Here is a 12,437-nt window from a genome sequence, read left to right on the forward strand (position 1 = left end):
TGGTGACAACTACCATTTCCATTTTTTTTAAAACTGTATCCTATTTTAAAGTAGAAAGAGCATAAAGAATAATATAGTCAAATTATATGATTTTGCTAAATGTCATTGGCTTATTTTCTTGAGAATCTTTTTTGTTCTCTTTCTGATGAATTTGTGCCTGCCTAAGGAAGGGAACTATTAAAATACTAATTGTTTTTGACACCCTTACACTTGGGCTTTCAAGCAGAATTAAGTACTACCTGTAAGTGTCAAAAGACTTAAACATTTTTTAAGGAGACTTTTCCAGGCAAAGAATATAAAACAATTTGGGTGATATCACATTTTATTCAAACATCAGTCTCTGCTATTTACTATGTAGTCAAGCAAAAGGAAGAACAAACTCAGCAGGGCTCCTGCCTGGGTAAGGATGCCCTGTGGGTAGACAGAAAGGCCTTTCTAATTTATAGTCAGGGCAGGACAACCTTTTGGCTAGTCATTATCAAACAGACTCTTAAGCATGAACAGGTTAGAAAATTCTCAAGTAGTGAGGACCTCAAGTTGTTTTAAAAGGACATTTATGCAAGAAATAGCAAATGCCTTTCATTTAATGAGCACTCACAGATATAAGTTGAAGGCTGAGACTAAATTGAGTGAAAAGGAGATAAAGAACTATTGGATAAGGAAAGTTAAGTCCTTGACTTCTCTGAAATAGTTGTTATGATTAATATGTCTCTTGTTCTGTTTGTGTTACACAGTGGAACATAATTGTTATCTTTAAATTTTGGGGCCCATTCTAAATCTCTCCTTTTCTTATAGCATAGGTTCGGAGTCTGGATTTATAAGGAGTCAATGGATAGACTCTAGAAGCTCCTTTAACTCTGTACTTTCATTTTAGATTTTGTGCTTGGGCATATTTTTTTTTCCTGCTAAAAGGATCTGTTGATTTTATCAAATCTCCAAAGAATTAAAAAATAATTATTTTATTGTTTGATTGCTGGTTTGTTACAAATTTTCTCTATTTTTACATGTTACATTTTTATGCATATATACATGACGTGTTTTCCCCATTTGTGACTATGTCAATAAGAGTCTAGTTCTCAAATGACTTTTACTGTTATTTTTTTGTCATTTGAAAACTAAACTTTCATTGACATAATCACAAATGTGGAAAACATATCAAATGGTTGGTGGATCTACAATTTTAGTGACAAATAAATTCTTTAGGATAAAAAGTTAAGGTCCAGTGAACTTGTGCTACTGTGGAGGTTCACTCAGGATGCAGGGAGGGGAAGACATCACCTGTACCCAAGACAGTCATTAGTCTTGCTGGATCTCCCAGGCAGGAAGGTCTGCAGGGCTCACTGGGTTATGCAGCTGGGAAGGAGCAGTCTCCCAGAGGCCAAGAGAAAGAGCAGTCAGCAAAGCCACAGGCTTCAGAAAGGCCAGGTAAGGAAAGGATGGAGGAGCACCCAGGCACAGATTGGATTGAAGGGCACAGGTGTCATTGTTCACCTCTGGAAGAGCAGTTGTGGTAGAATAGTAGACACTGAAGCCAGACAGTGTTGGTTAGAGTAGTGGAGGCTGTCCTTTCTAAAAGCCTGGGTATGAAAGAATGAAACAGAAGGGAAATAGCTGGAACTAGAACAGGTTGTAGTTCAATGAGGGGGGGTGTTTCTTTGCCTTTCGTGTGGCTCTGGCTTTACTGTCTGTATTCTGAAGGGAAGGAGCTCCGGAGGGGAGGGATGAGTGTTTGGTGGGGCAGTATTGAGGGTGAGGTTGCTGGGGGATGGGATGGGAGAGCACAGGTGCGGAGCACCTGGACGGTGGAAAGAAAGGATATATGGAGAGAAGTGGATACAAATATTGAGTAAGGGAGTTTGGAGGTCTCACCTGATGACATCTTTTTTCTCTGAGAACTAGGATATAAGGTCTCCTCCTGAAAGTGACAGTCTCTGGGTGGGGAAGGAAGGCAAGGGCAGTGGAGGATGGCATGTCTCCTAGACAGATTGTGAGATGTTACTGCTCAGGGAGATGCAAGATAATTTTTGCATCAGTGGCCCAGCTGAAAAAAGAGGCTATTACTTGTGTAATAATAGCTGTCTGTAAAGTCTGAGAGAAAGAAAAGTAGCCAAGGTGCTTCACAGGCCCTGTGACAAAGGGCATTTTTTTCTCCAACTGCCTAAAAGTTCTAAAGGTTAATCTCCAAATGTAACCATAGGGATCAGTTTGGCAGTAGGCCAACTGAGTGTGCTTTAGAGCAGGAGTCCCCAACCCCCAGGCCTGTTAGGAACCGGGCTGCACAGCAGGAGGTGAGTGGCAGGTGAGCGAGCAAAGCTTCATCTGCCGCTCCCCATCGCTCCCCATCACTCCCATTACAGCCTGAACCACACCCCCACCCACCGTCCGTGGAAAAATTGTCTTCCATGAAACCGGTCCCTGGTGCCAAAAGGGTTGGGGACTGCTGCTTTAGAGCACCAGCCAAGCAGAGTCATCCCTTTTTTAGAGGATAAGGTATTTCATGTTTTAAAATAGTGTAGTAGTTAATTAGGAAAATAATGGACACTCTGTTGGAACATCTATACCATCTAAACACAATGCTGAAACAATGTGTTTCAGCATTGTTTGGGTGTCGTGCTACATATGAGGAAGGTATTCTAGCAGGGATGGTGGGGACCCTAATGCAGCTGGTTTTCCTCCAGGCATGTGCCAACTACATCATGTGTCTGAGATCTTTTCCTACAAAAACAACACTTGGTGCTTTAACTCAATATTTCTAAGGTACTACTAGATTTACTTTTATATTTTATTTTATTTGCCCTCATTAAAGGTCAGTCTGGAGTAGCCACAGATACAGAAACCACTTTTCAAGATTGTCATCAGTATCAGAAATAAAGGTTTCGCCAAGTGCCTGTCAGGTATAGTAGTTACTTAAAAAATAACAATAGCTGTTCTTACTCACTGACTATTTGTGAAAGCGTAAAACTAGCCAGATTCTTGAATCCTGTTTATAGAAGCCTTGGGTGATATGGTCAAACAGTATGACTTGAAAACAGCATGGAGTCAGGCTCGGGCTTTAGAGGCAGACAGGCCTTGGTTTGACATCTTGACTTAATAAAAGGGTGACCCTATCAGCTTATTTAACCTTTGGATTTCCTTTTCCTCAGCTGTAAAAGGAGAAATTACACTATGTGCTTCATAGACTATTTGGAAGATTAAATAGGGACTATACTAAAGTACCTACAGTTGAGTATATATTTAATAAATTCAATAGATGTTAGTTCCTCCTCATTCTTCCCCTTCTCTGCCTACCTCCCGTGATGCATGTGTCAATAGAAAGTTATTATAAATTCTTGAGCAAAGTGACAGTAGTATGCAGAATGGGTGTGCTAATTGGAGAGATTGAAATTAATTCTCTTACTATGAATAGTTCCTATACTGCACTTAAAGTGCATTAATTGGTATGAACTAGTTTAGAAAAGAAAAAGACAAAAAATTAAAAGTCTATAGAGACTTTTGGTTTTAAAATAATAAAGGTATTTTTAACCTCCTTTTCCCCATGGGAGTCACCACAAAGCCACAAGGAAAAGGAGTAACAAAAACCAGTGTCAACTTCTATGAAGTCAAGACATGTTTAACCTGGAACAACCGCATATAAAGACAGGGAAGCAGATGATGCGGGAGAGAAGACATTGGAATCCAGGTGTATTCATTTCCAAGGCTACCAAACAAATTACCGCAAACTGGGGGCCTTAAAACAACAGAAAACTGTTCTCTCACAATTCCAGAGGCTAGAAGTCTGAAACCAAGGTGTTGGCAGTGTTGGTTCTTCCTGGAGACTCCGAGGGAGGACCCGTTCCCCCTCTCTCACTTCTGGAGGGTGGTCAGCAGTCCTCCGTGTTCCTGGGCTTGTGGCTGTGTCACTCTCATCTCAGACTCCGTCTTCTCATGGCCTCCCTGTGTGTCTCTGTGTCTTCACATGCCCTTCTTATATGGCCACGAATCATTTGATTAGGGCTCACCCTAATCTAGTGTGACCCCACCTTAGCTTGATTACATCTGCAAAGGCCCAATTTCCAAATAAGGTCACATTTACAGGTACCGGGTGTTAGGACTTCAACATAAATTTTGAGTGACACAGTTCAACCCACAACAGCGGGTGATCCCAATGAGAAACAGACTGATGTGCTCCTCACAGCACCACATAAGGGCTCAGGAGTCATGGGTGCCAGGAACCACTGACAAGAGGAATGAGACATCCAGCTGAAAGTGGGGATGATGGCAAAGGAGCAGGTCAACCTCCATCCGGGCAGCATGGCTCCCAAGTCCAGACTTGTGACCCTCCGGCTGCACTTCCCTCCCTCCCTTTCCTCCTCCCCTCCAGGAGGTGGGAGGTACAGATGTTGTTTGGAAAAATTGTGCTGGAAACTCTATAAATGGGATGCAAGCCAGAGGTGAGGTGCTGCACTGGAAACAGGGGTTACCTGAACACAGAGGTGGATCTCCAGGAGAAAAGAGGAGACGTGAATGGCATAATCCTCTTCTGGCCCCAACCACCACTCAGTGTAAGCCAAGCTTATACTCCAAGCAGATGACAGAAGATTTTTCTGGAGATAATGAACACTCTAGAGAAAAGGCCTTCAGATACTGGCATTATGGGCCCCCTTCCCTCAAAAAATGCTAACTTGCTGCAAGAGCATTCCACAGAGAAGCCCCCTAGTTAACAAGCCTACTCACACAAATTTTTTTTCTCTGAAATATTAATTTGGCCCAAGGACTCATCAGCTGACATTTGAGGAAAACATTCAGCATGAAAAAAGAAGGGAAACAAACCAAAGGACTTCTTAGTAAACAGAGAATAACACCATAATAATTGCAAAGATGTCAAATATTTCAATGATGAAAAGAATAGGATATGCCATGTATATAAGATATATATATATATATTTATATATATAAAAGGATTAGAAACAAAAATCTTTTGGATATGAAAAATATAGTAGCAGAAAAAATAGTATGGTATTTGGAAAAGCATAAACATACAGAGTTCTGGGGAAGATAAGGGGGAAAATGTAGAATTTACAGATAATCTGATATATCTGACTACAATTTTTATTATATTTGTATAATTGTATTATAAAGCTTTGGGGACAAGTATGGAAAGAGTGATAGGCACTAGGAAAATAAGAGGCAATTGTTAATTCTAGAAAAAAGTGATATACAGTTGACCCTTGAACAACATGAGTTTGAACTACACGGGTTCACTTATACGCGCATTTTTTTCAGTAGTAAACATTATAATACTACACGATCTGCTGTTGGTTGAATCCATGAATGTGGAACCACAGTTGGGAGGAACCTCGTGTATGGAGGGCTGACTATAAATCATATGCAGATTTTCAAATGTGTGGAGGGTCAGGGCCCCTATCCCCGTGTTGTACAGGGGTCAACCGTATAATCATGGTACACTACTGTAATTTGGCATGGCCTTGTATGCTATTTTACAGTCATAATAGTAAAAGCACTGTGGTAGGCAGATTCCAAGATGGCCCTCAGTGATCGCTGCCTCCTGTTGTTCTTTCTCATGTAACCCACCCCCCAAACATTTTCCAGCATTAGTTTGTATAACCAGCGGAATAGGGCAGAAATGATAGTATGTCACGTCTGAGATTAGGGTACAAAAGATACTGTGACTTTCGTCTTGGGTGCTGTGTCTCCCCGTTTCTTGGTTCTGGGGGAAGCTATGTTGTGAGCAGCCCTATGGAGAGACCCAAGCTGTGAGGATATTAAGCTTCAATCTATCACAATAGAAAATCAGTAAGTAATGTCTATAATTGATGAATCAAGAGATAGCAGGAGAAGCATCAATAAGGCAGAGTCAGGGACAATGGACTGCTGTATTTCATTGGAAGCCTTTTGGATTTCTTTATAAAGTAACCATTAACTTTAAAGAAAGTTAAAGTTAGAAGTATGAAACATCTAAATGGGCAGCAGGTGGGCAGTCAGGATGGCAAAACACCTAATGACGCAGTTTATCCCTATTGAGAATAACCAGAAGCTAAAATCTCTCGTTAGTTGTCTATCTATCTTCTTCTTTATTAAAATACACAGATTTTACTTTTATTTTTCATTTTTCTTTTTCACTTTCTCTCTTCTAATACTGTGTATAAAGGAGACTTCTCTCTGTTCTAGCTTTCAGCTTTTCATTTTTATGTGATCCAGAGACTAAAGTGCTCTTCACTGTGTGTTCTTAAAGAGTGATATGGGTGATGAGAGTCAGTAACGGTGGTACCTCTAGCTCAGGATAATGACTGTGCTTCTCCATATAAATCAGACAGTCTTCCCACTTTTTTTGTGTCCTGTAGATAGCATTGGCCAGTGATTTTGCAGCACATATCTGAATATATTTGTCCTCTGTAATTCTTAATGTGAGAGAAAATGATGGAAATGCATAATAGAGAAAATCAAGCACCACTCCACTTTTTTTTTTTTTTTTTTTTTTTGGCCTTTTAGAGCAAAAGTAGCCTTCCAGTGCTGCATAAGAACTTGATGGCTAATCTGTATTCACTGAATCCTTAGAAAGCAAGAGAATGGGATGAGATTTGCATTTGGAATTCATATTAGTTACAGTTATTGAGTGAGTGTTTGTAAATAAGTGTCTTAATACATTACACTGGCCTCACGAAAGCCAAGGATGTAGCTAGTGTAGCTAGAAGAACTATTTGTGCTTTGGAGGGGAATGGTGGTATGACTACTTGTTATGTAGTCTAGGTAAGGAGATAGATATTTTTCTACTTTACGAGGGTCTATAAATTTATTTAAGAAAGCACTGACATGCATTAAGAAAGCTGCATGTCCCATTGATTCCCAAGTAAATTAGAAATTATTAGTGTTAGCCATGATGTACGTTATTGTGATATGACAGCATTTGGCTTAAACAGTTTCACCATTTATTAGCTCTGATATTAGAATAAATGATAATGATCATTAAATGCTATGTACATTATCATTTAACCAATTATGCTTGCAATCTCCTTCTATTAGTCAAAAATCTTTGGGTTAATTAGAGGAGCTGCCTAATCCCGATTTCTAGAGGAATAATGAAATAAAGGAGCATTGAAGTGTGCTAAAGAAAGTGTTAGTGCATCACCGTTTACCTCATATATTGACTTCATTTACCCTCACCCAGTGCATTATAGTAGCCTCAAGGTTAAAAGATTCTGGCAATTCTTTTTATTTTGAAATATGATTAGGCCGTTAAATTATATGTTCATACTTTTTCCATTAAAGCATGTATGCAACAGAAAAGTGCTAATATGCAAATGAAAACAAAATTCTCATTTACCAATATACCCATGTTGAAAGATGAACCAAAAAACACTGTTTAGATTAAGCATTAAAAATGTTAATAACACCTTGTACTTTGATTCTGACAAGCTAATAACTCAAAATCCATAGAATTTTAAGGTTAAAAGTATAAGACACAACCAAGAAACTTTTATTATTAGTCCTTTTATTTCTTATTCTTGTTAATATAGTTAGGCTAAGGGATTCTTAAGCTGATGTTTGTTAAACCATGAGCAGGGTTTTATTTAATCCAAAGTCTATTTTATCATTGGGTGAAAAGTATAATTTCATCCCTTTTTCTTAGTCTTCCCCATATCCCAAAGGAGGAGAAAAAAAGAGAAAAGGATCTTTTAAAATTCACTGTGACCTGTCATGAGGCAACTTCTCAAATAATGATGATGAGGCTCTATTTTTGAACGTGCAGACAGAAATAAATGAAGGGCATAGGACGTGAAGAGGTAACTAGTATAGTCTCCCAGGCAGAGAGAAGCACTGCCCAAGAGAGCCCCTGGGATCCCTGCTACACTTGCAGCCGTTGGCAGTAGCATCCTCTCTAATAAGTCTCAAGGTTTTCATCACTTCCTAAACACTGCTCTCTCTGTTTGCTACTCACTTGCTGGGAACTGGACAAGGCCTATTACTCTCCATTCTGTTAGCCTCCTTTCTCTTCATTCACTGATCCCCATTCCCTTTCCTCACCTAAATATAAAAAGACATGATCTGCTCAGGGTGAGAGATAAATATATTCAGTAATGGAACGAAGTAGGCAGAGTCAGTAACTCTAGGTACTATGTCATAGTAACTTGTAATGTTTCCTAGAAATTAACTCTGTGTCTTCTACATATTTCTTTTAAAGCCAGGGAAAGGGAAGGTTTTGAGAGTAATGTTTTTAATTATTAGTTTGTGATGAGTTTTCATGTCCTGCTGGTATGCTCTCTTTGTTGTAGTTTCTTTGCCCCCGGGTCCATGCCTATCTGTTTTGAAAAGTGTGATTTATTTGTTTCCATGTTGTAGACCTATAGGGTTAGTCACGTGTTCCTCTTCTAAACAGATCTGTAGTCCTACCTAGAATCTCTTTATAGTTTTACACTAAGATTTTCTTTAACCCTTCACTGTACTCTTTCAAGAAATACCAAATACTATTTCTACTTTCTTTTTTAAAGTAAAATTATTTTTTATTATTTGAAAAAAATTTTAATTTAAATTTTATTTTATATTGGAGTATAGTTAATTTACAATGTTGTGTTAGTTTCAGGTGTACAATAAAGTGATTCAGTTATTGCTTCTCAGCCTTTTGGCTAAGATCAAGTGTAGTATCTCTTCCTATTTGTATTTCAAAATCAGGAGTAAAAGACTTATAAATGTACAAATTACTGCCTCAGCAAAGCCCTCTCTTTGTTTCAGTAAAGTACTTGGCACTATGCATTTCATTGCACTGGGAAGTATTATATTGTTTTGTTTAAACATTTCTTATACTCTTATACTTTTTACTGCATTTTAAATGTATACTGTATATAGAAGAATAACATATAGAAAAGTACACACTTCCTGAGTATCTGGCTTGATGAATGCTCATAAAGTAAGCTTACCTATGTAACCAATACCCAGATCAAGAAACAATGTTATTAGAAACACAGAGCCCCTTCCAGATTCTCCCTTTCATAACCTCACATCCCACACATATCCTGACTGTGACAGCAGTAACTACACTTACTTTGTCCTTTTTATAAATATAATCTTACACTTTGTATCCATGTTGTTGTGTGAGGTTGTAATTTGTTTGTTCTAATGGTTATTTAGCATTCCACTCTGAATATGTGAAATTTTTTTCTTTTGTTCATGGATATTTATATTGTTTCTAGATTTGGGCTATTACAAATAGTGCTAAGAACATTCTTATACATGTCTTCTGGCTCTGTCAGAAATATACCTATTGAGCTGCATGAGCTGTTTGTATATTTTGGAAATTAATCATTTGTCTGTTGCTTCCTTTGCAAATATTTTCTCCCATTCTGTGGGTTGTCTTTTTGTCTTATTTATGGTTTCCTTTGCTGTGCAAAAGCTTTTAAGTTTCATTAGGTCCCATTTGCCTATTTTGGTTTTTATTTTCATTACTCTAGGCAGTGGGTCATAAAAGACCTTGTTGTGATTTATGTCAAAGGGTGTTTTTCTTATGTTTTCCTCTAAGAGTTTTATAGTGTCTGGTCTTACGTTTAGGTATTTAATCCATTTTGAGTTTATTTTTTTGTATGGTGTTAAGGAGTGTTCCAATTTCATTCTTTTACATGTAGTTGTCCAGTTTTCCCAGCACCATTTATTGAAGACGCTGTCTTTTCTCCATTTTATATTCTTGCCTCCTTTGTCATAGATTAGTTGACCATAGGTGCATGGGTTTGTCTCTGGGCTTTCTATCCTGCACCATTGATCTATATTTCTGTTTTTGTGCCCTACAAACAATAAATGCTGGAGAGGGTGTGGAGAAAAGGGAATCCTCTTGCACTGTTGGTGAGAATGTAAATTGATACAGCCGCTATGGAGAATAGTATGGAGGCTCCTTAAAAAACTAAAAATAGAACTACCATATGACCCAGCAATCCCACTACTGGGCATATACCCTGAGAAAACCATAATTCAAAAAGACACATGTACCCCAATGTTCATTGCAGTACTATTTACAATAGCCAGAATGTGGAAACAACCTAAATGCCCATTGACAGATGAATGGATAAAGAAGATGTGGTACATATATATAATGGAATTTACTCAGCCATAAAAAGAAATGGAATTGGGTCATTTGTAGAGATGTGGATGGGCCTAGTAAAGTGAAGTAAGTCAGAAAGAGGAAAACAAATATCGTATATTAACGCATACATGTGGAATCTAGAAAAATGGTACAGATGAACATATTTGCAGGGCAGGAATAGAAACACAGAACTAGAGAATGGATGTGTGGACACGAGGGGGAAGGGGAGAGTGGGATGAATTGGGAGAATAGGTTTGACATAAATACACTACCATGTGTAAAATAGATAGCTAATGGGAACCTGTGGTATAGCAGAGGGAGCTAAGCTCGGTGCTCTGTGATGACCTACATGGGTGAGATGGGGGTGGGGAGGGAAGTCCAAGAGGGAGAGGATATATGTATACATATAGCTGATTCACTTCACTGTACAGCAGAAACTAACATCACATTGTAAAGCAATTATACTCCAAAAAAAAAAAAAAAGGAAATATACCTAGACGTGTAATTGCTGTTTCAGTGGATAAGTGTATCTTCAGCTTTAGTAGATACTGACCAACAGTGTTCTAAAATGATTGTACCAGTTTATACTTCCATCAGCAGTGTATGAGAGTTTTCATTTCAACAATTCTGGTAGGATAGCTCATTGTGGTTTTGATTTGCCTTTCCCTCATGAGTAACTTGAATACCATTCCATGTTCTTTTGGCTTTTTGAATATCTTATGTGAAGTGCCTATTCAAGTCTTTTGCATATTTTTCTATTGGCTTGTAGGTGTTTTTCATATTGAGAATAAATAGATTTTGATACAACTTAGAACTCCATGTCAAACTGCCCATTAAAGGAAAGACTGTGTTACTTTCTAGTAATATAATATTCTACATCACTCAGATCTTCTAGTGAGAGACCTTAGAATGACAGGTCTGGTCAATATATGTTAAAAGAGCAAGCATGTTGTAGAGTCTGCTGCCTATTTACCCTCTTCTGTTAAATTCCCTTTGGTGTACCTGTCCATTGTCTTTTCCTCCTTGTTGTCATGTGAGAGCAATCCAGAGCCCCTCTAGCTTTTCTGACTGAACTGGGGACACTACAAAAACATTATTCTAGAAAAGCTGACTATGTCATGGTAAAACTTCAGAAAACCATTTGTAAAATGAATGAATGAATACATGAGTGAATGAGTGAATACATGAGTGAATGTGTGAATATGTGAATACATGAAAGAAAGAATAAACACATGATGGCATAACTGGGTCTTGAAGTTGGGCCTTCCAACGCTAATCCTGGTATAAATTCCATTATGCTCTACTATTAATCAGGAAATATTGAGTGTGGTAAACTATTGCCATAAAACCTTGTCCTCAACTTGTAACTCACAAACGTGTATCAGAGGTGAACTCTCAAAGTAACAAACTTGTAATGCATTTAGATTTAATTTTATGATAAAATTTGAGAAGCTTTTTTTATAAACTATTTTTGAATACATAGTCTGTTACCAAAGAAAAAATTCAGTTCAATGCACATGATTCTACTATTGATGAGTTAGATCCAGATTAAGTGAATAAATGTATACATTTTTCCTAGAAGATTACTTTCATTTATATGTCACCAAAAAATGTATCATATCTTCCAAGGTCAAATATCAACATATTAATTAAGGTAGTTTTAAATTGATACAGAATTAATATGAAGTAGAAGCTACTCTTAGTTTTTATTTTTTTTTATTAAACATTTTTTTAATTGTGGTTAAAAAAATACATAAAATTTACTATCTTAATAATTTCTAAGTGTATAGCTCAGTAGTGTTAAGTATATTCACATTGTTGTACAAACAGATCTCCAGAACATTTTCATCTTGCAAAACTCAAGCTCTATAACTCATTAAACAACAACTCTCCATTTCCCCCTTCCCTCAGCCCCTGGCAACCACCATTCTACTTTCTGTTTTTATGAACTTAATTACTTTAGGTACTCATATAAGTGGAATCATACAGTGTCTGTCTTTTTGTGACTGGCTTATTTCACTCAGCATAATGTCCTTAAGGTTCATCCATGTTGTAGCATGTGTCAGGATTTCCTTCCTTTTTAAGGCTGAATAATATTCCATAGTATATATGTACAACATTTTGTTTATCCATTTATCTGTTGATGAACATTTGGGTTGCTTCCACTTCTTGGCTATTGTGAATAGCACTTCGATGAACACAAGAGTGCAAATATCTCTTCAAGATCCTGCTTTTGATTCTTTAGGATATATACCCAGAAATGGGATTGCTAGATCATATGGCAGTTCTATTTTTAATTTTTTGAGAAACCACCATACTGTTTTCCATAGCAGTTGAACCATACTCTTAGTTTTTAAATGTTGATTCTAAT

General features: G+C 37.6%; 1 protein-coding gene and 1 non-coding gene across 2 annotated transcripts in view; both read left to right on the top strand.

Moving 5' to 3' along the window:
- DIAPH3 (diaphanous related formin 3) overlaps window positions 1–12,437 on the top strand; it is a 577,679-nt gene that overhangs the window by 450,004 nt on the left and 115,238 nt on the right. The gene's annotated exons all lie outside the window — the stretch shown is intronic.
- On the top strand, window positions 8,602–8,783 carry LOC114236326 (U2 spliceosomal RNA). Its single transcript, XR_003622295.1, has one exon. It is a non-coding gene; the product is annotated as a U2 spliceosomal RNA (small nuclear RNA).

Source organism: Balaenoptera acutorostrata, chromosome 18 (genome assembly GCF_949987535.1).
Source record: "Balaenoptera acutorostrata chromosome 18, mBalAcu1.1, whole genome shotgun sequence".
Classification (NCBI taxonomy): domain Eukaryota; kingdom Metazoa; phylum Chordata; class Mammalia; order Artiodactyla; family Balaenopteridae; genus Balaenoptera; species Balaenoptera acutorostrata.